This window comes from Scyliorhinus torazame, chromosome 1, assembly GCF_047496885.1.
Source record: "Scyliorhinus torazame isolate Kashiwa2021f chromosome 1, sScyTor2.1, whole genome shotgun sequence".
Lineage (NCBI taxonomy): Eukaryota > Metazoa > Chordata > Chondrichthyes > Carcharhiniformes > Scyliorhinidae > Scyliorhinus > Scyliorhinus torazame.
The window spans coordinates 336,546,254-336,564,107 of NC_092707.1; the positions used below are offsets into that span (position 1 = coordinate 336,546,254).

The 17,854-nt window shown below is 46.1% G+C and overlaps 1 protein-coding gene across 1 annotated transcript in view; it reads right to left on the reverse strand.

Annotated features, from left to right (window-relative positions):
• Nucleotides 1–17,854, reverse strand: part of ush2a (Usher syndrome 2A (autosomal recessive, mild)) — a 1,730,413-nt gene that overhangs the window by 1,559,343 nt on the left and 153,216 nt on the right. The gene's annotated exons all lie outside the window — the stretch shown is intronic.

The window sequence follows — 17,854 nt, forward strand, 5'->3', positions numbered from 1 at the left end:
TATTATTGGTTTGTATTGGGATTCTTTAGCTTCGTATTCTAGAAGAGACCTCGATTGAACCAACTGTCATTGTTCAAAAAATGTTTATTCACATGTTAACTTCTTACAAAGCATAAGTCGGGCTAACGCCGGCATAAGAAGGCCAGAATTGTCCTCTAAGATGCTACTCAGACATCCTCTCTCAGTGGGTGACATTACTGTGACACAGCTTCGTTTGCACATGCTCAGTATGCTCTTATCCGAGTTAACCCATTACTTTGCAGTTCTAACCCCAAAAGCCTTTCCACCACTTGCAAGGCACAAATCAGGAATTTAATAGAATACTGTCTACTTGCCTGCACAGGTAAAACTAATACAACACTCAAGAATCTCAATCCCATTCAGGACAAAGCAACTCCGCATCATCAGAACCCTCCCTGCCATTTTCAACATCCACTTCCTCCACCAGTGGTATTTTGTGGCTACAGGGTACACCACCTGCAGGGTGCAATGCATTATGTTGTCCAAGTTTCTTTAGCAGCATCTGCCAAACATGTGGCCGTCACCACTTAGAAGGGCAGCGGGTGTGCAAGAATACCATCAACTGAAGCTTCCCTCCAAGTCACGACGCCATCCCAATTTGGATATGCATCACCATTCTTTCATCACAATTGAGTCAAAATGCTGGAAATGCATTCTGAGCATCATTGTGAAAGCACATTCAGCACATGAACTACAATGTTCAATATGCAAGTCTACCACCATCTGCTCATGGCAGTAATGGCTGGCCTTGCCAGCTATGCTCAAATCTCAAAACAGAACTCATTTTTAAAAAAATTGAAAATAATTTTTCCCATTAAAATATAGATTTGTTAGGTTCATTTGGATTTGTAAAATTTATGAAATGCAATTTTTTTTGGTACTAATAATATAATACTACTTTCAGATAGTCAGTTGTTAAGCTTCTTTTAAAGGAAGATCCCACCTTCCCCCTCCTTCAGTTTTTAGTGCACATTCACAGCAACATATTAGCAAAAGCAGGCTGGATGTTTCTTTTGCACTGTCAAGGAGCAGAAATATAGATGAGCAAATAAATGCAAATGAATTCTGAAGCACATCATCCCATTTAGCCTCTATTCATTTCTTTGAATAGACATGGTAGACATGTAGACTTTTACTCTATTGGAGGGTTTAAGAAGTGTTTTATGTGCTGCAGGCTGCATACAAAAACTGCTTCCTTTCTTCAAAATCTCGTACTGATTAACTTCTCAAGTCTGGCACACATGCACAACTGAAAGGATGGCAGAGGAGACGAGATTTAGTTTTACTTGATATCCACTCTAATCAAATCAAGCAGGGCCACAAAATTGCATCTTTATGGATGAAAGCCCAATGAATGACAAGCAAAACAGGAAAATATGAAGGCAGTTCTAATTTGGGTTCAAATGAAAGATGTGCTTTTCACAATCAATAGAAGAAGCACAAGCCTACCTTGTTAACATAATTGTAAATATATTGTAAATATTTTCCAAGCCACTGCTCGTGTACTAGTCCATTCTAACAGAAAAGCTTGGTTTTTCACACAGACAGGAATGGGGCATCAACGAAAAGCAGAACACTCTGATTGTTGGGTCTTGTGACAGGCTGCATAAATAATGTGGAGTATTGTTAATAAATTATATTTAAAAATTAATACTGAAACCTTTTAAATCCGACTGCATAAAATTGAGTCTTACAGAGTCATATAACTGAATGATGTTGTGTTCTGATGTAAAATGATGAATAGTATTTTTTAGGCTTGTTGAAGTTTTAGAATCAACTCCGTCGGTAGTTTCTATTTTTTTGGGTAGGTCTTTTTCAGGTTGTCTTCACAGACCCTATAACATATGTCTACAAAACTTTGAGTGTTACTTATGTTTTAACAGGCATCAGCGCTACTACTTGAGAAAAATATTTTGTTCTTCCCACTGTTAGGGGTTATTCATTACACAGGCCTCAGGCCTCTTACACTTGTCTGCTCACTGAATCTTCCACTCATCCCTCCCCAATCCTCCCGTTTTACTCAATGTATACTCAAGCTTAGTCACAACTGGTATTCTATGTACGGTTACTAATGTGTTTATTGCTGAAAAGAGAGACATACTGCTAAATCTTTGGGATCTGTATAACTCCATGCACATTAGGTTCGGCCATAAATTGGACTCTAGCTATTTGCTCCCCTTTGAGCTTGATACAGTAAGAGAGTGCGTCAAAACTATCTTGTTGGAAATTTGGCTATCCTGATCAGACCACTGTTTGCTATGTATTGCGCAAACCTACAAATGGGCCAAAGGCTGCCAGTTTTGGATCTAAACAGTGCCCGGTCTACCACAAATTACCATAGAAAGGCAACGTATCTCAAAACTTTGATCAGCAGATTAAACAAGCCTGTTCATACTGCAATTATGTAGTAGTGACAGGACTGGTATTTTCTACTAATTAATTGTCAGCATAAGTCCAGAAAGACGGCCTGCTTACCACTCAATTGAGCAATGTTGTGTAAGAATTTCAGTACCGGTGAGATGTCAGGTATTGTAGGCCCTATGGCCTAATAATGGGCCGATTGAATTAAACAACACATTCCTCTGGCCTTTTGTAATGGACAGAGTGCAGACTGTACTCAACCAGCAATTCAGCAATTGGGCAACACCCGCTGAAAAATCCTGAGTGTGCCAAAAGCTACGCTAACAACCAATTTAAGATAACCAATTGAGCTCTTAACAGAGCTCATTTATTCTTTTTAGGAGCGGCATACAATAAAACGCAGCAGAGCCCGTTCTCTGCAAACAAAAGGAATATTTTCAAGCCTTGTGCCGCTTTTGAAATAGCCAGAAGCATGAGGAGCCTATAGTCCCTTGCTGTTTTCCCCATGGCAATGCCTCAGCCAATCAAAGGTGACTTGCTGACCAATCAGCTTTCTTTCCTCCTGTGGTTTAAATTTTTGTGATTGTTGGGAATTTGTATTCATTCTGATGGGTGCAAGCCAAAACCTTTTGACAACATGTCTCTCTTTTATTTTTATAGGCTGACATTAACACTGCAATGAAGTTACTGTGAAACACCCCAGGTCGCCTGTTCGTGTACATAGAGGGAGAATTCAGAATGTCCAAATTACCTAACAGCAGGTTGGATTGCATTGGATTGGATTGGATTTGTTTATTGTCACGTGTACCGAGGTCCAGTGAAAAGTATTTTTCTGCGAGCAGCTCAACAGATCATTAAGTACATGGGAAGAAAAGGGAATAGAAGAAAATACATAATAGGGCAACACAAGGTATACAATGTAACTACATAAGCACTGCATCGGATGAAGCATACAGGGTGTAGTGCTAATGAGGTCAATCCAAAAGAGGGTCATTTAGGAGTCTGGTGACAGTGGGGAAGAAGCTGTTTTTGAGTCTGTTTGTGCGTGTTCTCAGACTTCTGTATCTCCTGCCCGATGGAAAATGTTGGAAGAGTGAGTAAGCCGATGGGAGGGGGTCTTTGATTATGCAGCCCGCCTTCCCCAGGCAGCGGGAGGTGAAGATGGAGTCAATGGATGGGAGGCAGGTTCATGTGATGGACTGGGCGGTGTTCACGGCTCTCTGAAGTTTCTTGCGGTCCTGGGCTGAGCAGTTGCCATACCAGGCTGTGATGCAGCTAGATAGGATGCTTTCTATGGTGCATCTGTAAAAGTTGGTTAGAGTTAATGTGGACATGCCGAATTTCCTTAGTTTCCTGAGGAAGTATAGGCGCTGTTGTGCTTTCTTAGTGGTAGCATCGACATGGGTGGACCAGGACAGATTTTTGGAGATGTGCACCCCTAGGAATTTGAAACTGCTAACCATCTCCACCTCGGCCCCATTGATACTGACAGGGGTATGTACAGTGCTTTGCTTCCTGAAGTCATTGAGGGAGAGATTGTTGTCGCTACACCACTCCGTTAGGTTTTCTATCTCCCTCCTGTATTCTGACGCATCTTTATTCGAGATCCGACCCACTATGGTCATATCGTCAGCAAACTTGAAGATAGAGTTGGAACCAAATTTTGCCACGCAGTCGTGTGTGTACAGGGAGTAGAGTAGTGGGCTAATTACGCAGTCTTGCGGGGCCCCGGTATTGAGGACTATTGTGGAGAAGGTGTTGTTGTTCATTCTTACTGATTGTGGTCTGTGGGTCAGAAAATCGAGGATTTTGCAGAGTGGGGAGCCAAGTCCTAGGTTTTGGAGCTTTGATATGAGCTTGGCTGGGATTATGGTGTTGAAGGCGGAGCTGTAGTCAATAAATAGGAGTCTGATGTTGGAGTCCTTGGTGTTGAGATGCTCTAGGGATGAGTGTAGGAACAGGGAAATGACGTCTGCTGTGGACTGGTTGCGGCGGTATGCGAATTGCAGTGGATCAAGGCGTTCTGGGAGTATCATAGATTATCATAGAATTTACAGTGCAGAAGGAGGCCATTCGGCCCATCGAGTCTGCACCGGCTCTTGGAAAGAGCACCCTACCAAAGGTCAACACCTCCACCATATCCCCAAAACCCAGCAAACCCACCCAACACGAAGGGCAATTGTGGACACTAAGGGCAATGTATCACGGCCAATCCACCTAATCTGCACATCTTTGGACTGTGGGAGGAAACCGGAGCACCCGGAGGAAACCCACGCACACACGGGGAGGATGTGCAGACTCCGCACAGACAGTGACCCAAACCGGAATCGAACTTGGGACCCTGGAGCTGTGAAGCAATTGTGCTATCCACAATGCTACTGTGCTGCCCGTGGAGGTGGAGGCGATGCGCTTCATGACCAACCTCTCGAAGCACTTCATTACGACTGAAGTCAGGGCCACCGGACGGTAGTCATTGAGGAATGTTGCCTGGTTCTTCTTTGGCACCGGTATGATGGTGGTCTTCTTGAAGCAGGTGGGGTCCTTTTCTGCCAGCTGGTCCGCGCAGGCTCTGAGTGCACGACCAGGGATCCTGTCCCGGCCCGTCGCCTTCCGAGGGTTCACTTTCAGGAAGGCCGATCTGACTTCGGAAGCTGTGATGGTGGGTACGGGCGAGATAGGAAGAGGAGGAGGAGCAGTCTCTGTCAGGGAGAGAACCTGAGAACATCTAAGACACTCAGAAGGTAAGAAGGTAAGTAAGTGATTTTTACTCATTTTTACTTTTATACATTTTTCAAATTGTGTGTGTCGGGGGGAAACTGAAGTGACATCACAGAAAAGCTGTGACCTGAGTGGCTGGTTGGGAATCTACACTAAATTTAAAAAATTAAGCATTGGTAACTAATTAAACATAATTACTTAATTATAATTTAGAGGGGTATCGAAGCCAGAGATCGGAGAGTACTATATTTAGCTTTCGCATTTATATTAGAAATCTAGTGCTAGGAAGCAGATAGTTAACAGTAACTTTAAAAAAAATGTTTTAAATATTTTTTTAAATTTTAAACTTTTAATTTTAATTAATTGATGCAATGTCAGTTAGAGGGGTGCAGTGCTCTGACTGTGAGATGTGGCAGGTCTGGGAGGCTTCTAGCGTCCCGGATGGCTTCATCTGCAGAAAGTGTACCCAACTGGAGATTCTCACGGACCGCATGGTTCGGTTGGAGCAGCAATTGGATGCACTTAGGAGCATGCAGGTGGCGGAAAGCGACATAGATCACAGTTATATATATGTGGTCGCACCCAAGGTGCAGGCAGAGAAATGGATGACCAGCAGAAAGGGCAGGCAGTCAGTGCAGGAATCCCCTGTGGTTGTCCCCCTCTCGAACAGGTATACCCCTTTGGATACTGTCGGGGAGGATAGCCTATCAGGGGAAAACAGCAGCAGCCAGAGCAGTGGCACCACGGCTGGCTCTGATGTTCAGAAGGGAGGGTCAAAGCGCAGAAGAGCAATAGTAATAGGGGACTCTATAGTCAGGGGCACAGATAGGCGCTTCTGTGAACATGAAAGAGCCTCCAGGATGGTATGTTGCCTCCCTGGTGCCAGGGTCCAGGATGTCTCCGAACGGGTAGAGGGCATCCTGAACGGGGAGGGCAAACAGGCAGAGGTCGTTGTACATATTGGTACTAACGACATAGGCAGGAAGGGGCATGAGGTCCTGCAGCAGGAGTTCAGGGAGCTAGGCAGAAAGTTAAAGGACAGGACCTCGAGGGTTGTAATCTCGGGATTACTCCCTGTGCCACGTGCCAGTGAGGCTAGAAATAGGAAGATAGAGCAGCTAAACATGTGGCTAAACAGCTGGTGTAGGAGGGAGGGTTTCCGTTATCTGGACCACTGGGAGCTCTTCCGGGGCAGGTGTGACCTATATAAGAAGGACGGGTTGCATCTAAACTGGAGAGGCATAAATATCCTGGCCGCGAGGTTTGCTAGTGTCTCACGGGAGGGTTTAAACTTGTATGGCAGAGGGGTGGGCACGGGAGCAATAGGTCAGAAGGTGAGAGCATTGAGGGAGAACTAGGGAATAGGGACAGTGGGGCTCTGAGGCAGAGCAGACAGGGAGAAGTTGCTGAACACAGCGGGTCTGGTGGCCTGAAGTGCATATGTTTTAATGCAAGAAGTATTACGGGTAAGGCAGATGAACTTAGAGCTTGGATTAGTACTTGGAACTATGATGTTGTTGCCATTACAGAGACCTGGTTGAGGGAAGGGCAGGATTGGCAGCTAAACGTTCCAGGGTTTAGATGTTTCAGGCGGGATAGAGGGGGATGTAAAAGGGGTGGCGGAGTTGCGCTACTGGTTAGGGAGAATATCACAGCTGTACTGCGGGAGGACACCTCAGAGGACAGTGAGGCTATATGGGTAGAGATCAGGAATAAGAAGGGTGCAGTCACAATGTTGGGGGTTTATTACAGGCCTCCCAACAGCCAGCGGGAGATAGAGGAGCAGATAGGTAGACAGATTTTGGAAAAGAGTAAAAACAACAGGGTTGTGGTGATGGGAGACTTCAACTTCCCCAATATTGACTGGGACTCACTTAGTGCCATGGGCTTAGACGGGGCGGAGTTTGTAAGGAGCATCCAGGAGGGCTTCTTAAAACAATATGTGGACAGTCCAACTAGGGAAGGGGCGGTACTGGACCTGGTATTGGGGAATGAGCCCGGCCAGGTGGTAGATGTTTCAGTAGGAGAGCATTTCGGGAACAGTGACCACAATTCAGTAAGTTTTAAAGTGCTGGTGGACAAGGATAAGAGTGGTCCTAGGATGAATATGCTAAATTGGGGGAAGGCTAATTATAACAATATTAGGCAGGAACTGAAGAACATAGATTGGGGGCGGATGTTTGACGGCAAATCAACATCTGACATGTGGGAGGCTTTCAAGTGGCAGTTGAAAGGAATTCAGGACCGGCATGTTCCTGTGAGGAAGAAGGATAAATACGGCAATTTTCGGGAACCTTGGATAACGAGAGATATTGTAGGCCTCGTCAAAAAGAAAAAGGAGGCATTTGTCAGGGCTAAAAGGCTGGGAACAGACGAAGCCTGTGTGGAATATAAGGAAAGTAGGAAGGAACTTAAGCAAGGAGTCAGGAGGGCTAGAAGGGGTCACGAAAAGTAATTGGCAAATAGGGTTAAGGAAAATCCCAAGGCTTCTAACACGTACATAAAAAGCAAGAGGGTAGCCAGAGCAAGGGTTGGCCCACTGAACGATAGGCAAGGGAATCTATGTGTGGAGCCTGAGGAAATGGGCGAGGTACTAAATGAATACTTTGCATCAGTATTCACCAAAGAGAAGAAATTGGTAGATGTTGAGTCTGGAGAAGGGTGTGTAGATAGCCTGGGTCACATTGAGATCCAAAAAGACGAGGTGTTGGGTGTCTTAAAAAATATTAAGGTAGATAAGTCCCCAGGGCCTGATGGGATCTACCCCAGAATACTGAAGGAGGCTGGAGAGGAAATTGCTGAGGCCTTGACAGAAATCTTTGGATCCTCACTGTCTTCAGTTGATGTCCCGTAGGACTGGAGAATAGCCAATGTTGTTCCTCTGTTTAACAAGGATAGAGTTTTTCGGGGAGGTCACTAAGATGATTGATGCAGGTAGGGCAGTGGATGTTGTCTATATGGACTTCAGTAAGGCCTTTGACAAGGTCCCTCATGGTAGACTAGTACAAAAGGTGAAGCCACACGGGATCAGGGGTGAGCTGGTAAGGTGGATACAGAACTCGCTAGGTCATAGAAGGCAGAGAGTAGCAATGGAAGGATGCTTTTCTAATTGGAGGGCTGTGACCAGTGGTGTTCCACAGTGATCAGTGCTGGGACCTTTGCTGTTTGTAGTATATATAAATGATGTGGAGGAAAATGTAACTGGTCTGATTAGTAAGTTTGCAGACGACACAAAGGTTGGTGGAATTGCGGATAGCAATGAGGACTGTCAGAGGATACAGCAGGATTTAGATTGTTTGGAGACTTGGGCGGAAAGATGGCAGATGGAGTTTAATCCGGACAAATGTGAGGTAATGCATTTTGGAAGTTCTAATACAGGTAGGGAATATACAGTGAATGGTAGAACTCTCAAGAGTATTGAAAGTCAGAGAGTTCTAGGAGTACAGGTCCACAGGTCACTGAAAGGGGCAACACAGGTGGAGAAGGTAGTCAAGAAGGCATACGGCATGCTTGCCTTCATTGGCTGGGGCATTGAGTATAAAAATTGGCAAGTCATGTTGCAGCTGTATAGAACCTTAGTTAGGCCACACTTGGAGTATAGTGTTCAATTCTGGTCGCCACACTACGAGGAGGATGTGGAGGCTTTAGAGAGGGTGCAGAAAAGATTTACCAGAATGTTGCCTGATATGGAGGGCATTAGCTATGAGGAGCGGTTGAATAAACTCGGTTTGTTCTCACTGGAACGAAGGAGGTTGAGGGACGACCTGATAGAGGTCTACAAAATTATGAGGGGCAATATTCAAGCTCTTTATGACTAAAGAGACGGCTTAATGCGTACATCTTCTGTCATCATTTTGTGTTTTATGTTCCACGGTACCTTTCTGAAGAAAGAAATTGTAATGAATCTATATGCATTGTTTTAACTCCATTTGTGACCCAATTAAAATTTTTCAATAGCTCTCACCATTCTTCTAAATACCAGTAATGTAGAAAAATGGCAATGCATAGAGTCAAGCTATGGCCTGCTCAAAATTATACTAAATGCATAAATTCAACATGCAAAGTTTTGTTGAAGATATGAGAAACTGATTTATACAAATCTTATTATGCTGTCAGAGGAGGGGCAGTCAAGCCTCTGCCTGGAATGCTATTTAGATACTCAACATTATCAGATGTCAGGTGGTCATCACAGTAACGTATTCTGGTATACTCCCCAATACTAAGAACATTTTCAAATATGCCTTTAAAATTGAACAAACTGTTTTAAAATTCTGAAAGCAACATTGTGAATATGTTGACGAATGCAAATGAAAGTAATTACATTTCCTGATGAACTATAATAAGGTCTGAATAAAATATACACTCTATGTATAGGATTCCTTATCAAAAAATTATTATGCATTTAATGTGTTATCAGTTATAGAGGAAACAATGAAAAATGAAAGTCAATTGGTATAAAGTTTGTCTTTGGCATTCCAGAGTAACCAAAAGATATTTACCATCTCTACTGTCTTAACACAGCCAACAGCTGATGAACAGCCAATTTCCCTTTATCACATTATTGCAGCCATGAAGAAACACATTTGTTCTACTCAGCCTACTAAAGATACCAGTACCAATCTAACGTATACGTGTTTTATATCAGTGGAATCCTCTGAGTATGAGGAATTCAACAATATATAATAAGTAGTATGACATTTTATTTACTGGGAGAAAATTGTCTCCATCGAGGAAGGGAAACTCAAAATGTATTTTCAAAGCCAAATATCACTATTCTAATAAGGCAATATTTCTTGATAAACTATTTTCCCTAAAAATATGACATAGCATTAAAATTTTCATGAACTGAGGGCTTTAGATAAATATTGCTCATAGATTTGTAGCTTGGTTTAATCAGGCAAAATATATCTTGTAAATAACGAAGGTCAGTGTAGGAGTATATTTCCATTGGTTCTATTCCAATAAAAATAAATTTTCTACATTACATTCTATACAGATTACCATAATATATTCAGTTTGGTGTACAACAGTTTTTCACAACAAAAATGCTCCTATAATATATGGTGTACATTATATTTTCCTCTATATTGCTATAAAACGTTATTACCACAGTGCAAGTCAGATGATGCCTTAAATTTTATCAATATTCACATTGTGTTTGTTAACCCTCAGTGTCACTGCATTGTAAAAGGGGAGAACAAATGGTGAGAGTTTCCTCAATGTAAACAAGGTGAAATTGATTTTCCTTGCCCCACCCTTGAGTAAGCCGGCAGGAATTTGCTAAACTGCAAGCCAATGGAATACAGCTGAACCCAAATTAATTTCTGGGCTCAGATTATTTACATTACTAGTGTGGTAATACCAACTGTTCTTTCAACTGTTGATTCCTTTGTTGTCCTTCCTCTGGGGTCATTTTCTGCCTTCTCTCTGATATCTTTAGTTGCCCTTGCTCAGGCTCAAGTTGTCCTTGCCTTTGGCAGAGTTGCCCTCTCTATTGGGTCACTTGTTGCCCTCAGTGGAATTGCCCTCAGTCTGGGGTCTCTTGTTGCCTTGGCGCGTTCTTGAGAGTTGCCCTCTTTCTGGGATTTCTTCTTGCCCAAGGACCTTTTGTTGAGAGTTGCCCTCTCTCTGGGATCTCTTCTAATTTTCAGTCCATTGCTGTCTTTTTTCCTGTAGTTACTGCTTTAAATTTCATTACCTCTTTAACACTGAGTATAGGAACCATTTTTCCACAAAGGCTGTAGTTGCTAGGATACAGTTGACTTCCCTCTGTCTTTCTTTGAAGTCTTGGGCTGATTCTCCAAAAATGGGGCTATGTCCCCATGCCGGCATTAAAACGCTGACGTTTTACTCCAGACATTCCTGAAAAAAATAAAGAGCAATTCACTTACCTGCAGGGGGCTGGCAGGGTCCCAAAGTGATTCTCGCAGCTTTGGCTGCAGATATGGGCCCCTGCACTTCCGGTTCCGAGTCCAGGCATGTGCACGGTGGCGGCCTCCAGCGGCTGCGCCGAGTGTCATGGCGGACTTGAACCGCAGACCAAGAACAAGAAAGAAGGTCCCCCCCCCATGATCAACCCTGTGTTGCTTCATCCGACCCAATCGCTGCCTCGGCCGCCCATAAGGCCACCCCCCCCCCCCCCCCACCCCCGGTGATGGATCCCCCCGTCCCCACTAGTGCGGCCATTGACTGAGTCCGCAGCCGCCGCTCGTGAGTCCAGATCGGCCAGACGTGGTTAGAACCACGCCGTCGGAAAATCCGCCAGTCGGGATTGTAGTATCGCTGGCGGGGGGGGGGCCTCTAGCAATAGCTCCCCAGCCATACAGCGTGATTCGCGGGCGAGCGATTCTCTGGGGATCGGATTCCGGAATGCGGGTGCGGCGCCGGGCCCGATTCTCGTGTAAAAGTCGATTCTCCGCCCCCCGCGCCAAACGCAATTTCGGTGCGGGGCTGCAGAGAATCCAGCCCATTGTTTCAGGACAGATCTTTGAAAAAAGGTTTTCAATGTTGTATTCTACAACAAATGTATTCATGAAGGTACAGGGTGTTCCAACTCTCTGTCCTGCACTGGGCTTGGAATTTGGTTGTGCCTCTGCTTTAGTTTGTGGCAAAATGTGCTTTCCTTGTTTTAAAAAGAGCGATTGATGCTATTAGCTTTTTAAAAATGCTGTAGGAACTTTGAAAACAGCAGCCTGGGACCCTGCTAAAAATTGCTCTCTTTCTCTTAAACTCTGCAGGTTTCTGTACTTACCTCTGTCAACCTTTTTTTCTGCAGGTTTTCCTCTGCTCTTTTTTTAAATGTTTTTTTACCAAAGTTGTCTTTCAGCTTCTGCCACCTACTGAGTCTGTGGAGCTGCTACCTATTCTACAATGATTCTACAATGTAAGTACAGCTTCTTTTTTATAATTTTTTGCACAATGTTTTGTGAATTGCGTCACCAGGTTTTTTTTTAAATTTCTGTGCTAAGCTGCTTCGACTTTGTTTTTAATTTTTCTTATGAGGTGTACGTCTGTCTAGTCCAGCTTCAGTTTTCCCTACCATAGGTTGCTGTTAGAACCATAGAATCCATATAATGCAGAAGAAGGCCATTCAGCCCATCAAGTCTGCATTTGACTGTCACCTTTCATATCACTGCAGATCCCCATGTCGGATTATGGTATTATCTCAAATGTGATATCTCGTAGGAGCTATCTTTTAATATAGGTATGTACAATGATGAGGGCTTGAGACTTGTATGTTTAAATATGAAACCTTTATTCGTAATCCTTACCTATTTACAGTTTCCAGGTTACTATCATGCATGGTGCCACTACTGCCATGGAGTTATGATGCTGAGTTACAGAGAGTTTTGTTTCTAGACTGTCCTATGTGTCTACTGCCATGTGATTCTATACATCATACTGTGGGCAGTATTGTTCTCCAGTGTCTGTTCCACTGAGACTTTTACATTACAATGGTATACAGGTACATATCATGGCAACTGGCCTATAACTTGGTTTGAAAATGTCCCTGGGACTGGATAATATGCCTTATATTGGAGTAGAATACTTGTCCATTGTCACAGGCCTGAATGGTTTACAGCAATGATCATTTCTGCTAGCTTCACAGCCTTCAACCTCCTGTCAGCAGTTTGATGGCCTGTAGTTCTCTGGTTCTCCATTGCAGTTTATAACTTAGCTTTCTGGAAGTGGCAGTTGTTAATGGCAGCCCCTTTACAGATTCTTCAATGAAAAAGGTTTGGCTGCAGCCCCTGATTCCTACTTTATCTGGGTACACTTTTGGGTGGCGAGCAACTGGAAATCTATGAAAGTAAAGTGGGAGTTGTTCTGAGTTGAGGCATTATGAACAGGAAGCCCATTGAGATTCCTGAGAACGGGTATGATGAATCTTCGGGCTTTGTGAGGTATAGAATATAGATGTGAAATTCTGACTGACTGGGATTTGTAGTATGTTTTTGCTGGAGAGCATTAGTTAGTGGGGGATGACGAGGCATTGGAAGAGTAATGGAAATGGAAATAGTGGTATCTGTGACAGTGGAACTAAACTGGGGTTTAAGCAAGTGATATATAGTTAGAAGTAGGTAGACCGAGTGGTAGTTCTGTGGAAGTCATTTAGACTCAAAACACTGGCGTGTTTGGGAGGGAGTTTCATGGTGGCCAGTATTCAATGGCACTTTGTGCCAAAAATTAGCCCCATGAGTTTCTCATCATTACTGGCTTCCTCACCATCTGATTCGCCCAACTCATGCCTCAGTTACTCGCCACTAACAAGGGGGAAATGCTTTTAAGCACTCCTTCATCACTCACTCTCAGTCAACACACAAGCATGGCAGCGCGCAGAACTGCTCCTTGCTTTGGGTTGCCAACCTCACAAGGCTTCTCGATGCTGTGGATGAGAGGCAGGGCACCATGTTCCCTCGATGGAGGTCAGAGGACCAGTAGCAGCGTTGGCAATGCTGCTTGGGAGGTAGTGGCGGCGGCTGTCAGTGCGGAACGCCATCCAATATCGGAAGAAGACCAATGACATCCAAAGAGTTGCAAAGGTAAGTTACCACATCTCTCCTGCCATCAGTTCCGCCTGCCACCCCTCAAATTCCCAACCCCCTCCCAACCCCAATCTACTGGCTGATCCTCCCCACTTCTGATCTTCGTGCTTGTCCCTAGGACCCACTGGCACTCACAAGCACAACCCCGACATATCCAGCTGCGGTGCCTACACATGCCACCTGGTGTAGACACCCCTGACCCATCAAGTGTGTGGCTCACAATGCCTTCTCTTTGTCCCCGTAGGTGAAGGCAGCCCATAATAAATAGGAAAGGGCCAAGACGGGGTGAGGAATTCCAGATAGTCGCGTACTCACCCTCTATGAGGGACTGGCCCTGGAAATCGCAGCGTTGACCGAGGAGATAGCAGTCGTCGACAGCAAGATTGGCCTACGCCAGAGAAGTAAGGATCCACTGCCCCTTCAACCGGATGACCTGTCTCAAGACAGTTGTTCATTCAGATCAAATGATCCTTCCCTCTGACTGACCACATGTCCATTATCTCGGAGGATCACCATCTGGTGAGGCCAGGCTACCTGGAGTAGTTTCCCTCCCTCCGCAATCCAAGAAAACACTTTGGAGGAGAGCTCCACAGAGAACACTGGTAATGCATCACAGCTATCAACTCACTTTCCATCAGTGCAGAGACACACACCTCGGTGGGCGACATTAGTGGACAGTCTTCAGGGGCACTATCTGGTGGGCACCACACAGTTGCTGATGCATATCAATTAGAGGTAGGAACATCCAAAGGAGACAGCAGTGGGAGGTCTACTGGATCCCAGGACACAGCTTGGGTCCCGGCCAGACGGTGAACCCCCGGACAAGGTTCTCCCTTTGTTGATGCAGAGGATAGGACACAGCCGCATGATTCAGGATGGGGGGGGGGGGGGGGGTCAGTCACATTCCAGTGACTGCAAGGCCGATTGGAGGAGTCCCAAAGGCTGCAGGCACGGAGATGGTGCCAACAATGTGTGGCATGGAGGCCAAGCCTGCTAGGGTGGCGACTTCAGTGGAAACTCTGAAGCACGACGTCCGTGTCTTAAGTGGTGGTGTCCACGCCATGGCTCAGTCTGTGAGGATCATGGCTGAGGGCTTCGGCATCATGTCCCAGTAGCAGAGGGATGCGTCCCAGGCTCAGGTGGACATTACCGAGGTACTGAGTCACTGAGGCGCGCCACTGATGGCGTCGACACCATGGTGCAGACATGGGGAGCCTCCAGGCATGGCAGGGTCAAATGACTCAAAGGAGTCTGGTGCTCATTCCAGCTGCCCCTCCATCCTTCGGAGTCCCCCATGGCCATATGGGAACCGTCAGGAAGGATGGATTATGGAGAGAAATGGGGCGAGGAGTTGGGGGAGGAGAGGGGATGGGTGTTGAACCTTGTCCTAGGAGTTTCTGGAACCCTCTTGGCATGTCGAACCCTTGCCGCAGGCTATCTTCCATCTTCAGGCTCCTCTTCAGGCTCATCCTTCAGCCCCTCCTGGACCACCTCATCCTCCTTCTCAGACACGAACGCATAGCCCTCTGCCTCCTCCTGCTCCTCTTCCAACATGTTGCCCCGCTGCTCTGCCAAGATTGTGGTAGGCACAGCAGACCACCACAAAGTGGGAGATCCTATGGGAGATAGACTGTAAGGCACCACCAGAGTGGTCAAGGCATTGGATCTGCATTTTCAACAGCCCAATGCACTGCTCAATGACAGCACGGGTGATAACGTGGGCCTCATAACGGGTCTCCGCCTCAGTCTCAGGCCTCCGCACCGGTGTCATCAGTGATGACCTCTGGGGATCCCTTGCCCCACGAGCCAACCAGTGGCCCAGGATGTAGCAGTTATGCCCAATGTAGCGGGCACACACAGGCATGGTTCTGAGGTGGTGATTGCACAGAATTTGAATATTCAGAGAGTGGAACCCCTTCCTGTTAATATAGGGCACTCCCTGATGCTGCGGTGCTTACAGGACAACATGTGTGCCATCAATCGCCTCCTGGACCAGGGGCAGCCTGCAATGGCAACAATCCCTGCAGCCCGGGCATCGTGGTGGGCCTGGTCCAGCCCAAAGGTGATATAGTCTGATGACCGGGCATACAGAACATCCGTCACCTCCCGGATGCACCTGTGGGCATATGCCTGTGAGAAGCCAAACAGGTTCCTCCTTGAGCCTTGGAATGATCCGGTGGCATAAAAGGTTAGGGCTGCAATGGCGCTCATGGCTACTGGGAGGGGGTGTCCTCCTCCTCCACGGGGTACTATGTCCGCGAGGACGTGGCACAGGTGCCACACTGTCTCTCTGCTGAGATGTAGACTTCTGCAGCACATGGTGTCCATCAGCTCATTGAATGACCAACAACGCCTGTGCACATTGGGCCATTGCTGGCCTCCCCTTCTCAACCTGATGGGTCAGTCTTCAGGGTGTGTGACGGCCCCCTGTACATGGGATGCCGCCTCCAGCCTGTGTTGTCGTTGCTGCCTTCTACGGCATCTGCCCACCTCGACTGCCACAAGCAAAGCAAAAACAGACTCCGCGGGATCGACACCAGCAAACATTGTTTTATCTGGAAGGAATTGGAGAAAGAGTCTTCTGTGGCATATGCTGTCCATCAACTCATTGAACACCCTGTGCACCCTGTCATGTCGTTGACCTCCACTTACGGTCACCTCCTCAGCCTGATGGGTGGCCGGGTCTTGAGGGTGTGTGGTGGCCGTCTGCACATGCGGTGCCGCCTCCCACCTGCGTCGGCATTGCTGCCTTCGTCGGTGTCTCCCCTCCTCAGCTGTGACAAGCAGAACAAGGGCAACCTCCGCGATTTCGACACCAACATTCATTTTTGTCTCTGGAATGATTTGGAAAAGGAGAGAGACCAACAATCTGTTCGGGCTTCCACCCAGAGACCTTCAAAGCCCCCAAGCCTTCCCTACCCTAACCACGACTGTCCCAAATTCAACTTGCCATCTAGCGAGCCAGTTGTGCTGGCAAACATTTCTCTGCACATTCACCCCCAACCACATCAGGAGCCGCAGACCTCAGGCCATGGACCTCTGCCGGGAATTTAAGGGAGGACGTGTTCAGCTTCCCACTGCTCATCCACACACTTACCCTTTGGCCGCGAGAGGATCCTCAGTGGTGAAGCCCTGCTCTTTACTGTTTGATTGTTGGCAGCTGATTCTATGGTGCTGATGCTCTTAGAGTTCAGGCACACTATTCTGGCATCAAGGTTTGCAGGGCACCCAGTCCACTAATCATTCTCTGAGGCATGACACTTGTGCCTTCGTGGAGGCACTTGAGAGTTGAGAAGAGTTGAGAAGAAAGTTGAGAGTTGAGAAGAAAGATTTGAAAATCAACTACAAAACATTCCACAAAGCACACAAACCATTAAACGACAAGAAACATTATCGTTCCATATTGGTACAAATACAAAGCTTTATGGGGGGCACGGTGGCAAGCACTGCTGTCTCATGGCGCTGAGGACCCGGGTTCAATCCCAGCCCCAGGTCATTATCTGTGTGGGGTTTGCGCATTTTCCCCGTGTTTGCGTGGGTTTCACCCCCACAATCCAAAAATGTGCAAGGTAAGTGGACTGGCCACGCTAAATTGCCCTTAATTGGAAAAAAAATAATTGGGTACTCTAAATTTTAAAAAAATACAAAGCTTTATCTGCTCATTTTCACAAAAACAAACAAACGCAGGGTATCACCAGGTTCCTCAACAGAAACGGAGGATAAGTCTGAGAATGTATTATCATGTCCAGAATTTTATCGTAAAAATGATCTGTCCATCAAAGTGTGACTTGTTCCACGTATCAGTGCCATTCTCTGCCCAGTAAGAAGTCTTACAACACCAGGTTAAAGTCCAACAGGTTTGTTTCGATGTAACTAGCTTTCGGAGCGCTGCTCCTTCCTCAGGTGAATGAAGAGGTATGTTCCAGAAACATATATATAGACAAATTCAAAGATGCCAGACAATGCTTGGAATACGAGCATTAGCAGGTGATTAAATCTTTACAGATCTAGAGATGGGGTAACCCCAGGTTAAAGAGGTGTGAATTGTGTCAAGCCAGGACAGTTGGTAGGATTTCGCAGGCCAGATGGTGGGGGATGAATGTAATACGACATGAATCCCAGGTCCCGGTTGAGGCCGCACTCATGTGTGCGGAACTTGGCTATAAGTTTCTGCTCGGCGATTCTGCGTTGTCGCGCGTCCTGAAGGC